Consider the following 16,598-nt stretch of genomic DNA (forward strand, 5'->3'; position numbering starts at 1 on the left):
TTGGATGACGTCACTTAAAGGGAAACTTCATTCTACAAAACACAATAATTAAACAGCGCTAGCTGCCAAGGGTGATTCAAAATTGCTGTGATGTAACACAATAAACACCAAGAAGATAAATAATAATAATAAAAATTAATACTTAATAAAAATAAGAAATTAAAAATGAATGAAATGGATTAACGTGTATTATTTAAGAATCACTAATGATTATTGTACAAATTCCTAAAGAAAAGACATAGAGCAAAAAACACAATAGGTGCAAATAAGTACAACTGTATAATAATTGTTATATACGAGACCTGCTGCTGCAAAAATGACCGAAGGTGTCCTGCGTGCCTCCTGAAGTAAAGTAGAATCCCAAATCTCTGAAACAGATAAGCGCAAACAGACTCAAGTGTAGGTAGATACAACAAACGCACCCCACTCTCTGAATTGTACTTACAAAATTGTAATTTATTCAGGCGGTTTGTTAACACAACATACGATATCCAAGGCAGTTAAAGCATAAATCTTTGCAAATGAAAATTTCGGAGCCAAAAGTGTCCGTTTTAGGTTAATGTCCGTTGTAGTGACTTCAGATGAAAAAAACGCTGTGTTAGAAAGCGTCAGTGTAAAAGCCGATGTCGTCACTGGAGCAAAGTACGGATCCTCATGTAGTCCAAAAAGCCTCAACGCGTTTCAACCGCCACCGTGCGGTCTTTCTCAAGAGGTAAAAGTTCATGTCCCTTCTCACAGCGCAAGGTACTATATAGCCAGCAGGCTTATTTCATTGGATGGTAGAAAAGTCTCATTATATAACTAGCCTGCCTGCTGTGTTTATTGTGGGAAGCAAACTAGGATTAAGATACATATTAAATAAATGGCACATATTATGATACGATTAAAAACATAACTATGCTAAAGTACTGAAGAATGATGTATAAATTATACTAAGACGAAATAAGTTAATAAACCAAAAGGATGTCATTACTAAACTACAATATACTAGATTTTCACAGGCGTATTTTGCCAATTGTAGAAGAAATGTTGAAGGATAGTATAAAACAAAAGACAAAAAAAGAACAATGTTATTATGACAAAAATCTATTAAAAACACAAATTTTTAATTTTATACTATTAAAAACATATAATAGTGTACTGTTAAAAATGTAGTTACTAAATTTTACCGAAAAATATAAATTAATAGACCACAAAAGACTATCACTAATAGATTTAAAAACCAATATATTTTCACAAATGTTTTTATAGCCATTAATGATAAGGTGTATATTGTGCATGGATCAAAACCTAAAACAATGTGTAAGGGAACAGCCATTGTATCCTATCTGTTCTATAATGATTATTAGCACCCATAAGTTATACCAGTAAGATACATACTAACACTGATTTAAAAATATTTAAGTATTATAATATTTAAATATTATTTAAATATTCAGGACATAAAAAGATTCAAATTCTTCAAATCATTTAATTTAAAATATTAAAAATCTTAAAAATATTTAAAATGTCCAAAACATTCAGAATAAAGATATATCATAAATAAATAGATTAATTGATTCTTTGTCACATACATATATATATACACAAATGTATATATATAGAGAGATGTACACATATATAAACATACATGTGTACATAAGTACACCTATCCAAAAAATCTCTAAAACACTGTACACTAAAGGACCCTATCCTAAACTAAAGGCTATAAATTGGGAAACTTACATGAAGGCTGCTAAATCTAAATCAACATTGAGACCACCTGGACACAGACAGTTCAACTTCTGTATCCAGAATGTCTCACGTTTGCGTAATGTAAGTAATCTGTTAGGGATGGAGGGGGAAATCCAGTCAATGACCTGCACCTTGAGTGTTCTGGGGTCTCCACCATGAGTGTCTCTAAAGTGAAGGGGAACACTGTGCTTATCCATCTCATTTATAATATTATTGAGATGTTCTGACACTCTACGTCTGATCTTCCTTTTCGTGCGACCCACATACATAAGGCCACACCCACAAGTTAATAAATATACAACATGAGTAAAATCGCAAGTGCAACGGCATTGAATCTTAAAATTACGAGATTTATCACTATTTGTGAAGTTGGGATCTTTATTTACATGTTTGCACATTCCACAGTTTTGTTTACCACATTTATATGTGCCTTCTTTCAAACTTAGCCAATTGCTCTTATTCACTGTTGTTTTATCTCCTTTCACTGCTTTTAATTTACTAGGGGCTAACAGATTTCTCAAGTTTCTACCCTTCCTAAAGGTGATTTGTGGATGTTCTGATAATGATGATGCTAACATACTATCTGATTTTAATATTCCCCAGTGTTTCCTAAAGGCCTCCTTGACAATCATATGGCCTTCATTATAGGTAGTTATAAATCTGATGGAATCCTGATCCTGTACATTTTGTTTATGGAGTCTACCTGTCGAACTCATATGATCTGTTCTTAACAGTGAATCCCTAGTACGCCCCGTAGCCTTACTTCTAGATTCATTGATTTTGACTGGATCGTATCCTTTAACTAAAAACTTGTTCGCCATAATGTCTGCTTCTTTATTGAAATCGCTAATAGAGCTACAATTTCTTCTCAGTCTAAGAAACTGGCTGTATGGGATGTTATCTTTCCAATGACGTTGATGGGCACTCTTATAATCAATGAAACTGTTTCTTTCGGTGGGTTTCCTGGGTTTTCTAGAAGTAAGGCTACGGGGCGTACTAGGGATTCACTGTTAAGAACAGATCATATGAGTTCGACAGGTAGACTCCATAAACAAAATGTACAGGATCAGGATTCCATCAGATTTATAACGTGGAGTTCCATTGAGCCAGCTCTGATTGGCTAAAAGCTGGTTGTACGTGCTCGTGCACTATTTCCCCATAGACATCAATGGGGAGAGCCGGCTGAAAAAAGTCTAACACCTGCAAAAAAGCAGCGTAAAGCTCCCTAACGCAGCTCCATTGATTCCTATGGGGAAACAAAATTTATGTTTACACCTAACACCCTAACATGAACCCCAAGTCTAAACACCTTATTAACCCCTAATCTGCCACCCCCAACATCGCCGCCACCTACATTATATGTATTAACCTCTAATCTGCATCCTCCAACATCGCCGACACCTACATTATATTTATTAACCCCTAATCTGCTGCCCCCAATGTCACCGCCACCTACCAACATTTGTTAACCCCTAATCTGCCGCCCCCAACATCGCCGCCACCTACATTATATTTATTAACCCCTAATCTGCCATCCCCAACGTCGTCGCCACTATTCTAAATTTATTAACCCTTTATGATAAAGTAATTTTTATTATTTTGTAGCAAAGGCATAATAACAGAAAAAGTGTAAAAGGAAAACAAATCAAGAGAACAGAAATCCTGGTTCTCTAAAATTACATAGTAATTAAGATAATTCAAGTTACAAATCATTAAATCGTTCAGTTACTAAGTCATAACTTGTAAGGCCGCTCTTACATGAAAAACTTGATAGCATCCTACATTGTGAAACAATATTCCATGCAGTGAGGAATCTCCTGTTTGAAGCTAGAATTAAAATAATTTTGTGCACAATTATGATGCTTTAAGGCCCAAACAAGCTACATATTACCAGGAAAAGGATCAACGAAATAAAGAATTAGTGAAGGGGGAAGAGAGTTAGGTAAGATACAGATAAGGGGATATCTCCTGACCACTCCGCTCCATTTTATTTAAAAACTTGTTATATGTGGGATTAATATGTCTCCTATTTATCCATGTTTTACCTGTCATGTCTGGGGGCTCTGAGTTCCAAAGGGTAGGGCAATCTAAGTGGGGGGCTCTAGTGGATTAGACTAGTGTGTTAGGACATATTGTGTAATATCCAGTAATACCATACTTTCTGAAAGGTTTCTTGGGTATCTAGGAGAAATGCTGCCTGTTCTGAGATGCTGTAATAAAATTTAAGTTTGAGTTTGATTTCTTCCCAGGACGGGGCACACTCCCTCCAATGACGGGCTATACAAATCCTTGTGGCAGTGCATGTTATCTTGATAAACAAATTAATATATTTATTAAATTCTTTAAGTCTGACGTGGAGTAAAGCTTGTTCCATGGTAAGCTTAATAGGGCTGTCTAGGATAGAGCTTAAAAACCGGGATAGTTGGTTCCACACCCTATGTGTATGGGAGCAGTCCACCACATGTGTTTATAGTCCCCCACCTCCCCGCAGCCTCTATAACAAAGTCTAGATCTATCTTTGGTAGAGTGTGAGGTTATCTGTGGAGTTAGATACCAACGGAAGTTGGTCTTAATGCAGTTTTCCCACATGTCTGCACTCAACAATCCCTTTCCTGCACTAGAGAGAGTTATATGCCAATCCTGGATCTCCATTTCCTTGTTGATATCCTTTTCCCATTTAGTTTGTAGGGTGGATTTGGAGTTTTCTGATGCTAGCTGGATTGCTTGGTAAAGCCTGGAGATAGTATTCTTGGGCCTGGATGAGGTGCTGCATATGTTCTCTAACATAGAGGGCAAGTTTTTAGTTATGGATGGCAAGAGAGGGTGAATGATGGAGGTAAGCTGCAAGTATAGGAACCATTCTAATTTGATTGGCTGTAATTTTTCTTGTAATTGTGTGTAGCTCATCATTTTACCTCCTACTATAAGGTCAGCTATTCTATAGAGTCCTCTATTTTCCCATTTTTTGATAATGGGGATCAGTTCATGTCTTACTAGGCTTGTGAGTGTGGTTTTAACGGAGTGCATAGGGAGTAGAGCCAAAGAAGTGGTCAGCCTGGACCATTGCTTGATCATGAAATCTATCACTGGGTATTCGTATTGCTTCGTGCTAAGGCACCGTTTAGGGTCCCAAAGAAATAAGTCACGTAGGATAAGTCCTGCAATATCTGATTCCAGTTGGGTCCATATAATGTCCTCGTCAGGGTCGTTGAGAAGGGCAGTCTGTGCTAATCTAGCTGCCTGATAGTAGTGTTTAAGGTTTGGTGCCCCCACCCCCCCAATTGTCTGTTCCTAGAGAGGACTGCCGAAGGGATTCTAGCCTTTTTGTTTCCCCTTATAAAACTAATTATATGTTTTTGGAGGTCGTCTAAGTCTGGGGCTGGTATTCTAATTGGTAGGGTGCGGAATAAATATAGGATCCTTGGCAATATCATCATTTTGACTGCAGACAGTCTACCAAACCATGAGAATCTTAGTTTACTCCATTTATTTAAATCTTGTTTAATAGATTTGTACATAGGGGGATAATTTGCCTTGTATAGTGCTGTTGAGCTTGTGGTTAGATTAATCCCCAAGTATCTGAGGAGGTGTTTGGCCCATTTAAATTCAAAGTTAGCCTCTATCAGTTTTTTGGTATGGTCCGGGAGATGCACAGGTAGTGCTTCACATTTCTCTAGGTTAATTTTATAGCCTGATATGGAGGAGAAGGAGTTGAGGGTTTGGTAGAGGTTCAGAAGCGTTATTAGTGGTCTTGACAGGGAGAGGAGGACAACGTCCGCGAAGAGTGTGAGTTTATATTCCTTCTGCTTTATTTTAATACCTGTTATATCAGGGGATCTTCTAATATGTTGGGCCAGGGGTTCTATGCACAGTGCAAACAGTAATGGAGACAGAGGGCATCCCTGACGGGTCCCATTGAGGACAGCAAATCTTTCGGACTGGTGACCCATGGCTCTCACGCTCGCTGAGGGGGTGGAATATATATTTTGAATTGCGCTCATGAATTCCCCAGAGATGCCTATCTTAGTTAACACTGCCTGCATATATGTCCAATCAACTCTTTCAAACGCCTTCTCTGCATCCAGAGAGAGGAGCAGAGAAGGCGTTTTCGTTTCATGCATGTAGTCAATCAGGGACACCATTCTCCTGACATTATCTGGAGCTTCTCTATTTTGAATGAAGCCAACCTGGTCCGGGTGAACCAGTCCGGGGAGTAGGGGTTTAAGACGATTAGCTAGGATCTTTGTGAAGATTTTTAGGTCCTGGTTTATTAGGGATATTGGCCTGTAATTCTGACACAATGTCTTATCTTTGCCTGGTTTCGGGAGTACTATAATTTTAGCGTCTAACAATTCAGATGGGATCATATGACCTTTTAGGATGGAGTTGCAGAATTGGACAATATGTTTGGTGAGAGTTGGTTTAAATTGTTTGTAATAGTCCCCTGGGAAACCGTCAGGGCCCGCTGCCTTGCCTGGCTTTAAATCCTTAAGAACCCCTAGGACCTCCCTGTCTGTAATGTCGGCATTTAAGGAGTCTAGTTCTTGTTTGCTAATCTTGGGTAAAGCTGCCTCCTCTAGAAAGACGTCTAGGGAGTTCCGTGTCATTTCTGTTTTAGTTACTTTCTGACCGTCATATAGAGATCCATAGTAGGCCGCAAATGAGTCGACTATATCTTTGGGGTTTGACGTCAGGACTCCCTGAGAGTTATAGAGGGAGGGGATAGACATGTCTCTAGTTCTATTCCTAATTTTATAGGCCATGAATTTGTCTGGTTTATTTGCATATAGAAAATATTTAGATTGAAGTCTAAGCCCTGCTCTAGATGATTGGTCAGAGAGCAATTTGTCAAGTGCTTGTCGTTTGTCTTGTAGTAATTTATAGAGACTAGTTGAACCAGACAGTTTGTGACGTTTCTCTAGGTTAGCTATGTCCCGTTGAAGTGAGTCAAAAAAAGTTTTCGCTTTACGTTTAGCGTGTGACTTTATTTGAATCAACAACCCTCTTATAACTGATTTATGAGCTGCCCACACCTGTATGGGGTTGTCTACTGTGTTCGTGTTGAGATTCCAGTAGTCCTCCATGTGTCTAAGTACCGTCTCCTTATGGTTTGGGTATTTTAGTGTTAAAGGGTCAAATGACCAACTTTTGGTATTATTGTATGGGAGAATCCCTTTCATCTTTAGTAAGACTATTGAGTGATCGGACCACACACATGGGTGAATAGAGGAAGACACTAAGGCCTAGATTTGGAGTTCGGCGGTAGCCGTCAAAACCAGCGTTAGAGGCTCCTAACGCTGGTTTTGGCCGCCCGCTGGTATTTGGAGTCAGTCATTAAAGGGTCTAACGCTCACTTTTCAGCCGCGACTTTTCCATACCGCAGATCCCCCTACGCCATTTGCGTAGCCTATATTTTCAATGGGATCTTTCTAACGCTGGTATTTAGAGTCGTTTCTGAAGTGAGCGTTAGAGCTCTAACGACAAGATTCCAGCCGCCTGAAAATAGCAGGAGTTAAGAGCTTTCTGGCTAACGCCGGTTTATAAAGCTCTTAACTACTGTACCCTAAAGTACACTAACACCCATAAACTACCTATGTACCCCTAAACCGAGGTCCCCCCACACCGCCGCCACTCGATTAAAATTTTTAACCCCTAATCTGCCGACCGCCACCTACGTTATACTTATGTACCCCTAATCTGCTGCCCCTAACCCCGCCGACCCCTGTATTACATTTATTAACCCCTAACTTGCCCCCCACAACGTCGCCGCCAGCTACTTAAAATAATTAACCCCTAATCTTCCGACCGCAAATCGCCGCCACCTACGTTATCCCTATGTACCCCTAATCTGCTGCCCCTAACATCGCCGACCCCTATATTATATTTATTAACCCCTAATCTGCCCCCCTCAACGTCGCCGACACCTGCCTACACTTATTAACCCCTAATCTGCCGAGCGGACCTGAGCGCTACTATAATAAATGTATTAACCCCTAATCCGCCTCACTAACCCTATAATAAATAGTATTAACCCCTAATCTGCCCTCCCTAACATCGCCGACACCTGCCTACACTTATTAACCCCTAATCTGCCGAGCGGACCTGAGCGCTACTATAATAAAGTTATGAACCCCTAACCCGCCTCACTAACCCTATCATAAATAGTATTAACCCCTAATCTGCCCTCCCTAACATCGCCGACACCTAACTTCAATTATTAACCCCTAATCTGCCGACCGGAGCTCACCGCTATTCTAATAAATGTATTAACCCCTAAAGCTAAGTCTAACCCTAACACTAACACCCCCCTAAGTTAAATATAATTTTTATCTAACGAAATAAATTAACTCTTATTAAATAAATGATTCCTATTTAAAGCTAAATACTTACCTGTAAAATACATCCTAATATAGCTACAATATAAATTATAATTATATTATAGCTATTTTAGGATTAATATTTATTTTACAGGCAACTTTGTAATTATTTTAACCAGGTACAATAGCTATTAAATAGTTAAGAACTATTTAATAGTTACCTAGTTAAAATAATTACAAATTTACCTGTAAAATAAATCCTAACCTAAGTTATAATTAAACCTAACACTACCCTATCAATAAAATAATTAAATAAACTACCTACAATTACCTACAATTAACCTAACACTACACTATCAATAAATTAATTAAACACAATTCCTACAAATAAATACAATTAAATAAACTAGCTAAAGTACAAAAAATAAAAAAGAACTAAGTTACAGAAAATAAAAAAATATTTACAAACATAATAAAAATATTACAACAATTCTATTGGCTGATCGGAACAGCCAATAGAATGCGAGCTCAATCTGATTGGCTGATTGGATCAGCCAATCGGATTGAACTTGATTCTGATTGGCTGATTCCATCAGCCAATCAGAAAATTCCTACCTTAATTCCGATTGGCTGATAGAATCCTATCAGCCAATCGGAATTCGAGGGACGCCATCTTGGATGACGTCCCTTAAAGGAACAGTCATTCGTCGTTCAGTCGTCGGTCCGGATGGATGTTCCGCGCTGGAGGTCTTCAGGATCCTGCCGCTTCGCTCCGGATGGAAGACCATAGAAGATGCCGCCTGGATGATGACTTCAATCGGATGGAAGATCCTCTTCTGCCCCGCTTGGATGAAGACTTTGACCGGATCATGGACCTCTTCAGCCCCCGCTTGGGCTTGGATCAGGACATCGGAGGAGCTCTTCAGGACGGATCGGTGAACCTGGTATGGTGAAGACAAGGTAGGAAGATCTTCAGGGGCTTAGTGTTAGGTTTATTTAAGGGGGGTTTGGGTTAGATTAGGGGTATGTGGGTGGTGGGTTGTAATGTTGGGGGGGGGTATTGTATTTATTCTTTTACAGGCAAAAGAGCTGAAATTCTTGGGGCATGCCCCGCAAAGGGCCCTGTTCAGGGCTGGTAAGGTAAAAGAGCTTGTAACTTTTTTAATTTAGAATAGGGTAGGGAATTTTTTATTTTGGGGGGCTTTGTTATTTTATTAGGGGGCTTAGAGTAGGTGTAATTAGTTTAAAATTGTTGTAACATTTTTATTATGTTTGTAAATATTTTTTTATTTTCTGTAACTTAGTTCTTTTTTATTTTTTGTACTTTAGCTAGTTTATTTAATTGTATTTATTTGTAGGAATTGTGTTTAATTAATTTATTGATAGTGTAGTGTTAGGTTAATTGTAGGTAATTGTAGGTAGTTTATTTAATTATTTTATTGATAGTCTAGTGTTAGGTTTAATTATATCTTAGGTTAGGATTTATTTTACAGGTAAATTTGTTATTATTTTAACTAGGTAACTATTAAATAGTTCTTAACTATTTAATAGCTATTGTACCTGGTTAAAATAATTACAAAGTTGCCTGTAAAATAAATATTAATCCTAAAATAGCTATAATATAATTATAATTTATATTGTAGCTATATTAGGATTTATTTTACAGGTAAGTATTTAGCTTTAAATAGGAATCATTTATTTAATAAGAGTTAATTTATTTCGTTAGATAAAAATTATATTTAAGTTAGGGGGTGTTAGTGTTAGGGTTAGACTTAGCTTTAGGGGTTAATACATTTATTAGAATAGCGGTGAGCTCCGGTCGGCAGATTAGGGGTTAATAATTGAAGTTAGGTGTCGGCGATGTTAGGGAGGGCAGATTAGGGGTTAATACTATTTATGATAGGGTTAGTGAGGCGGGTTAGGGGTTCATAACTTTATTATAGTAGCGCTCAGGTCCGCTCGGCAGATTAGGGGTTAATAAGTGTAGGCAGGTGTCGGCGACGTTGAGGGGGGCAGATTAGGGGTTAATAAATATAATATAGGGGTCGGCGATGTTAGGGCAGCAGATTAGGGGTACATAGGGATAACGTAGGTGGCGGCGGTTTACGGAGCGGCAGATTAGGGGTTAAAAAAAATATGCAGGGGTCAGCGATAGCGGGGGGCGGCAGATTAGGGGTTAATAAGTGTAAGGCTAGGGGTGTTTAGACTCGGGGTACATGTTAGAGTGTTAGGTGCAGACGTAGGAAGTGTTTCCCCATAGCAAACAATGGGGCTGCGTTAGGAGCTGAACGCTGCTTTTTTGCAGGTGTTAGGTTTTTTTTCAGCTCAAACAGCCCCATTGTTTCCTATGGGGGAATCGTGCACGAGCACGTTTTTGAGGCCGGCCGCGTCCGTAAGCAACTCTGGTATCGAGAGTTGCTTTTGCGGTAAAAATGCTCTACGCTCCTTTTTTGGAGCCTAACGCAGCATTTGTTTGAACTCTCGATACCAGAGTTAATTTTATGGTGCGGCCAGAAAAAAGCCCGCGGAGCGTTAACAGCCCTTTTACCGCCGAACTCCAAATCTAGGCCTAAATTAGCTGTCAGGATCTGACTTGAAAAAATGTAGTCTAAGCGGAAGTATTTGCGGTGTGCTGTGGAATAGAATGTGTGGTCGGCTGTAACGCCATATAGAGCCTTCCATGTATCCAGTAGGTTGTGCCCTGCCATAGTCTTAAAGATTGAGAGAACCTTTTTATTCATTCTGTGTTGGGCAGCCGTGAGAGGAATGTTTGAAGTTTGGGACTGCGTGTATAGAGAGACATTGAAGTCACCTGCTAAGAAAATCCTAGCTGTATTCCAACTAGTGAGGAGGTAGGATAAATTAGTGAAGAACTGCTCTTGATGCTCATTTGGAGCGTATACATTACAAAAGACTAGTTCTACTTCATTGATAGTGCCTTTGATGATGAGGTATCTACCCTCCCTGTCTATGATGGAATCAGTGTGATGGAAGTTTAGGGAGGAGTTGAGGAGTATAGACACCCCCCTTTTTTTCTGGTTAACCGTTGAATGGTAATGTAAAGGGAATTGTTTCTCCCAGTACTTCGGGATCTGAGAGGACATGAAATGGGTCTCTTGCATAAATATGACGTTAGCCCCTAGGAGTTTGTATTGTGACATAGCCTTCCTTCTTTTTATGTCTGAATTAAGGCCTCTCACATTATGTGAGACTAGCGTGATGTTGGTACTAGCCATCTAAATGTTTAAAAGGTGCCTTGGAGTCATTATGTATTGGTGCATTCTTGGTTACCTGACACCTCGTATTGGACCTATCTGAGTTTGGTGAATCCGAGGTTCCCATATGAGTTTCGGCCCAGCTTCTACGTGACAGGAGCATTTGTGGTCTTTTTGAGGGTAAGGTTGAGGAGAAGAATAGAGAGGTGGAGAAGGAGATATTCTGATAGAGAAAGAGGAACAGAAAACAAAACAGGTTAATCATGTTATACATCTCATTATCAACCCATGTAATTAAACCTGAAATAAATAACAAAAAAATTATTTCTTGACTAAACATAAAAAACTTCTTCTAGGGGGACTTTCAGAGTCCGAGGAGGTGTCACCTATCCACCCTCTTAGTGCTTAAGGCAAACATGTTGAAAGAGGTCTTTCTAAGGAAACAGTGCTAATAGTGTAAACATAAGTTCCAGCCTTTCTGTCTTTAAGTCTGTGAACATTAAATAACCAGAATGGGAGTTAGCCCCTACTTACTATACAAAACTTTAACCTAACAATAAACATAACAATTTTCTAAATCCATAACATTACTGATGAAAGGCTGTATCGGGTTTTGGTTCAGGAGCTTGTGAGGTTAATCTTCATGTCCCATTAACCAAGTATTCTCGAGAGGGACAGAGAGGAAGCTAGTTCAAAAAGGTTCAGGTTGAACCCGTCAAGTGTTCTTAGGTTTCTTCGTAGGGATCCTTGCCCACTGTGATCTCTGTGACTTCAGGGGTATCCTCTGTGGTTTCGGCGTCTCAGTGGATGATGAAGGTCCTTGAGTAGGGGGTATTTCTAGATCCAAAGCTTCACAGATATCTGGAATCCCCTCTGCATCTCTGATTGTCAATAGTTTATTGTCCTTTGAAATGTGGAGGGCAAAAGGGTATCCCCACCTGTACTGGATCTGTTTTTTCCTTAAGAGAGTTGTGAGAGGTCTCAAAGCTCCCCTTCTTTGTAAAGTTCTGTTACTAAGATCCTGGAAAAAGTGTACCACATTACCCCTAAATTTGAAGGTGGGTTGTTTTGCTGCGTCCCTGAGGATCTTATCTTTTTCAGGGAATCTCAGGAAGGCCACAATGACATCTCTGGGTGGGAAATCAGCTCTAGGCTTAGGCTTGAGTGCTCTGTGAGCCCTTTCTATTTCAATTTCTGTGGACGTGTCTAATCCTGTAATCGCACAAAACAGTTGATGAAGGTATGAGGGTAGGTCTGTAGGTGTTACAGATTCTGGAATGCCTTTGAGACGGATGTTACATCTTCTGCTCCTGTTCTCCATATCCTCCAACTTATCCAGCAGTTCATTAACTACCTGCTGTTGTTGGGATGCCTGCTGGACTGCCATCTCCACATCTTCTATAATGTTGTCATTATTTTCTTCCAGGGATTCGACCCTTGCGCCCAAGTCTGACATATCTTTCTTAATATCATTTAAACTCTCGTTCATAGAGGTATGCATGGCGTCCATTTTAGCCCATAGCTTGTCGAAGCTGCTGGTGATATCTTGTTTGGACACAAGTAGATGTAGATCAGCTCTAGTCAGAGGCGTATTATCATCTATAGGGTTAGACTCCGGTGGAGTGACTTCAGCAGATACCCTGATTTCAGTGCTTTGCTCAGCTGGGTTATCACTCTGTGTTTGCTTGAAGTAAGAGGTAACTGGGGTGTTTTCCCCCCTCCCATCTTCTCTGATTTGTTCAACCTCTTTGCCGCCATTTTAATACTCTTGTCTAGATTTTTCTGTGAGAGGTTATTTTTGGAAGAGATAAGAGGATTAATTTCAAAACAGTTATGATTCCTTTACTTTCTTGGGTTTAAATTATATGTTTAGATCAACTTAGTGCGATAATATCCATATAAACTAGATGGCAGGCTTGCATTAGAAATGAAAAATTGCTGAGAAACCTGAAGTCCTCTGTGTGTAATAACACCTTTAACCACCAGATGGCAGACTTGTATAAGAAATGAAAAGGTGCTGGGAGAAATTAAATCCTCTGTATGTTACAACACTGTTGTCCACAAGATGGCAGGCAAGTATTAGAGATGAGAAAATAGGCTGAAAGTTCAGATATGGCTGAATGTAGAAAAAGAAAAAAAACTTTCAAGAGATAGCAAAACTGTTATAGGTTCCCCTAAAGTTTTCAATATTCTGGGGCCACTTTAGGATCTGGTATTGTGTTTGGAACTGTTTTGGGCTTATGATGTTCTCAGCTGACTTCCAATAAATGCCTTGAGGGTGCGAGAGGGGATTATGTGAAAGGCCAAATTTAGAAAGTAGGAGCATATGAAATGGTTGCCATGTGGAGAATGCTGTCTTTCCAGGAGTCTAGGCCCAATTGCTATGTGCCCAAAGGTTTGTTGCCTGACCTTAGAAGGGGGGTTATAAAGTTGCGGTTTCCCTTATGTATCCATGCTTTAACCCAGGGTTTAAAATTGCTGTCTGTAGGTCTATTGTATGGCTAGATTTGGGTGTTCTTTTTTTTATGTATTTGCCGCCCTTGTATTTGCATTAGCTCTGCTTGTGATTTGCCCCTGTTAAGATGTTCTGGGAGCTATGAACAAGACTGTGTGTGGAGCGGTGCCAGGTCACATACTCACGCTCCGGAGGCGAAGTGTCTCTGCTGTCTTAAGGGTCGCTTCACTGTGCAGGCTGTCTGAGGTGGGGTGTAGTCGCGCTGACTCAAAGTAACGGCTCAAGCACTGAGGGAAGATGGCGGCTGCAACCGGACTTCTGCGCCTTAGATAAGGAGCGATATTTAGAAGTTTGGGGTATAAAAAAAGTTATCTCCCGGTGCACCGCATGTTCATGGTGTTACATATCCCCTTTAGAGCCCTCTCTGATTAGTTTTGTGCGGGCGGTGGTGCATCTCCTCAGATTGAAATGCGGAGCTCTAAGGAGAAACGTCCATCTTGGATGCAGGCAAACTCCGCCCCCCATTTATTAACCCTTTAAACCTAAGTCTAACCCTAACCCTAACACCCACTAACTTAAATATAATTAAAATAAATCTAAATAAAATTCCTATCATTACCTAAATTATTCCTATTTAAAACTAAAAACTTACCTGTAAAATAAACCCTAAGCTAGCTACAATATAACTAATAGTTACATTGTATCTATCTTAGGGTTTATTTTTATTTTACAGGCAAGTTTGTATTTATTTTAACTAGGTAGAATAGTTACTAAATAGTTATTAACTATTTATTAACTACCTAGCTAAAATAAATACAAATTTACCTGTAAAATTAAATATAATTAAATAAATCAAATACAATTAAATAAATCAAATACAATTACCTAAATTACAAAAAACAAACAAACACTAAATTACACAAAATAAAAAACAAATTACAAGATATTTAAACTAATTACACATAATCTAATAGCCCTATCAAAATAATAATAAAAAAAACAAAATAAAAAAACCCTAGCCTAAACTACCAATAGCCCTTAAAAGGGCCTTTTGCAGGGCATTGCCCCAAAGAAATAAGCTCTTTTACCTGAAAAAAAAAATACAAACACCCCCCCAACAGTAAAACCCACCACCCACACAACCAACCCCCCAAATAAAACCCTAACTAAAAAAAACTAAGCTCCCCATTGCCCTGAAAAGGGCATTTGAAGCTCTATTGCTGCCCAAAGCCCTAACCTAAAAATAAAAAACACCCAATACACCCTTAAAAAATCCTAACACTAACCCCCGAAGATCCACTTACCGGAAGAAGTCTTTATCCAAGCGGCAAGATGTCCTCAACGAAGCCAGCAGAAGTGGTCCTCCAGATGGGCAGAAGTGGTCCTCCAGATGGGCAGAAGTCTTCACCCAGACGGCATCTTCTATCTTCATTCTTCCGACGTGGAGCGGCTCCATCTTCAAGACATCCGGTGCAGAGCATCCTCTTCTTCCGACGTCTTCTTGCTGAATGAAGGTACCTTTAAGTGACTTCATCCAAGATGACATCCCTTAGATTCCGATTGGCTGATAGAATTCTATCAGCCAATCGGAATTAAGGTTGAAAAAATCCTATTGGCTGATGCAATCAGCCAATAGGATTGAACTTCAATCCTATTGGCTGATCCAATCAGCCAATAGGATTGAGCTCGCATTCTATTGGCTGATCCAATCAGCCAATAGAATGCAAGCTCAATCCTATTGGCTGATTGGAACTGCCAATAGGATTTTTTCAACCTTAATTCCGATTGGCTGATAGAATTCTATCACCTAATCGGAATCTAAGGGACGCCCTCTTGGATGACGTCACTTAAAGGTACCGTCATTCAGCAAGAAGACGTCGGAAGAAGAGGATGCTCTGTGCCGGATGTCTTAAAGATGGAGCCGCTCCGTGTTGGAAGGATGAAGATAGAAGATGCCGTCTGGGTGAAGACTTCTGCCTGTCTGGAGGACCACTTCTGCCGGCTTTGTTGAGGACATCTTGCCGCTTGGATGAAGACTTCTCCCGGTAAGTGAATCTTCGGGGGTTAGTGTTAGGATTTTTAAGGGTGTATTGGGTGGGTTTTATTTTTAGGTTAGGGCTTTGGGCAGCAATATAGCTAAATGCCCTTTTAAGGGCAATGCCCATCCAAATGCCCTTTTCAGGGCAATGGGGAGCTTAGGTTTTTTTAGTTAGGGTTTTATTTGGGGGGTTGGTTGTGTGGGTGGTGGGTTTTACTCTTTAGGGGGTTGTTTGTATTTTTTTTCCAGGTAAAAGCTGATTTATTTGGGGCAATGCCCTGCAAAAGGCCCTTTTAAGGGCAATTGATAGTTTAATTTAGGCTAGGTTTTTTGTTTTTTTTGGGAGGGCTTTTTTTATTTTGATAGGGCTATTAGATTAGGTGTAATTAGTTTAAATATCTGATAATGTCTTTTTTATTTTGTGTAATTTAGTTTGGTTTTTTTTGTAATTTAGGTAATTGTATTTAATTTATGTAATTAATGTAATTGTAGTGTAAATAGGAATAATTTAGGTAATGATAGGAATTTTATTTAGGTTTATTTTAATTATATTTCAGTTAGGGGGTGTTAGGGTTAGACTTTGGTTTAAAGGGTTAATAAATTTAGAATAGTGGCGGAGATGTTGGGGACGGCAGACTAGGGGTTAATAAGTATAATGTAGGTGGCGGCGATGTTAGGGGCAGCAGATTAGGGGTTAATAATATTTAACTAGTGTTTGCACGGCGGGAGTGCGGTGGTTTAGGGGTTAATATGTTTATTATAGTGGCGGCGATGTCTGGAGCAGATTAGGGGTTAATAATTTTATTTTAGTGTTTGCGATGCGGGAGGACCTCGGGTTA

The sequence above is a fragment of the Bombina bombina genome, chromosome 7 (assembly GCF_027579735.1).
Source record: "Bombina bombina isolate aBomBom1 chromosome 7, aBomBom1.pri, whole genome shotgun sequence".
NCBI lineage: Eukaryota > Metazoa > Chordata > Amphibia > Anura > Bombinatoridae > Bombina > Bombina bombina.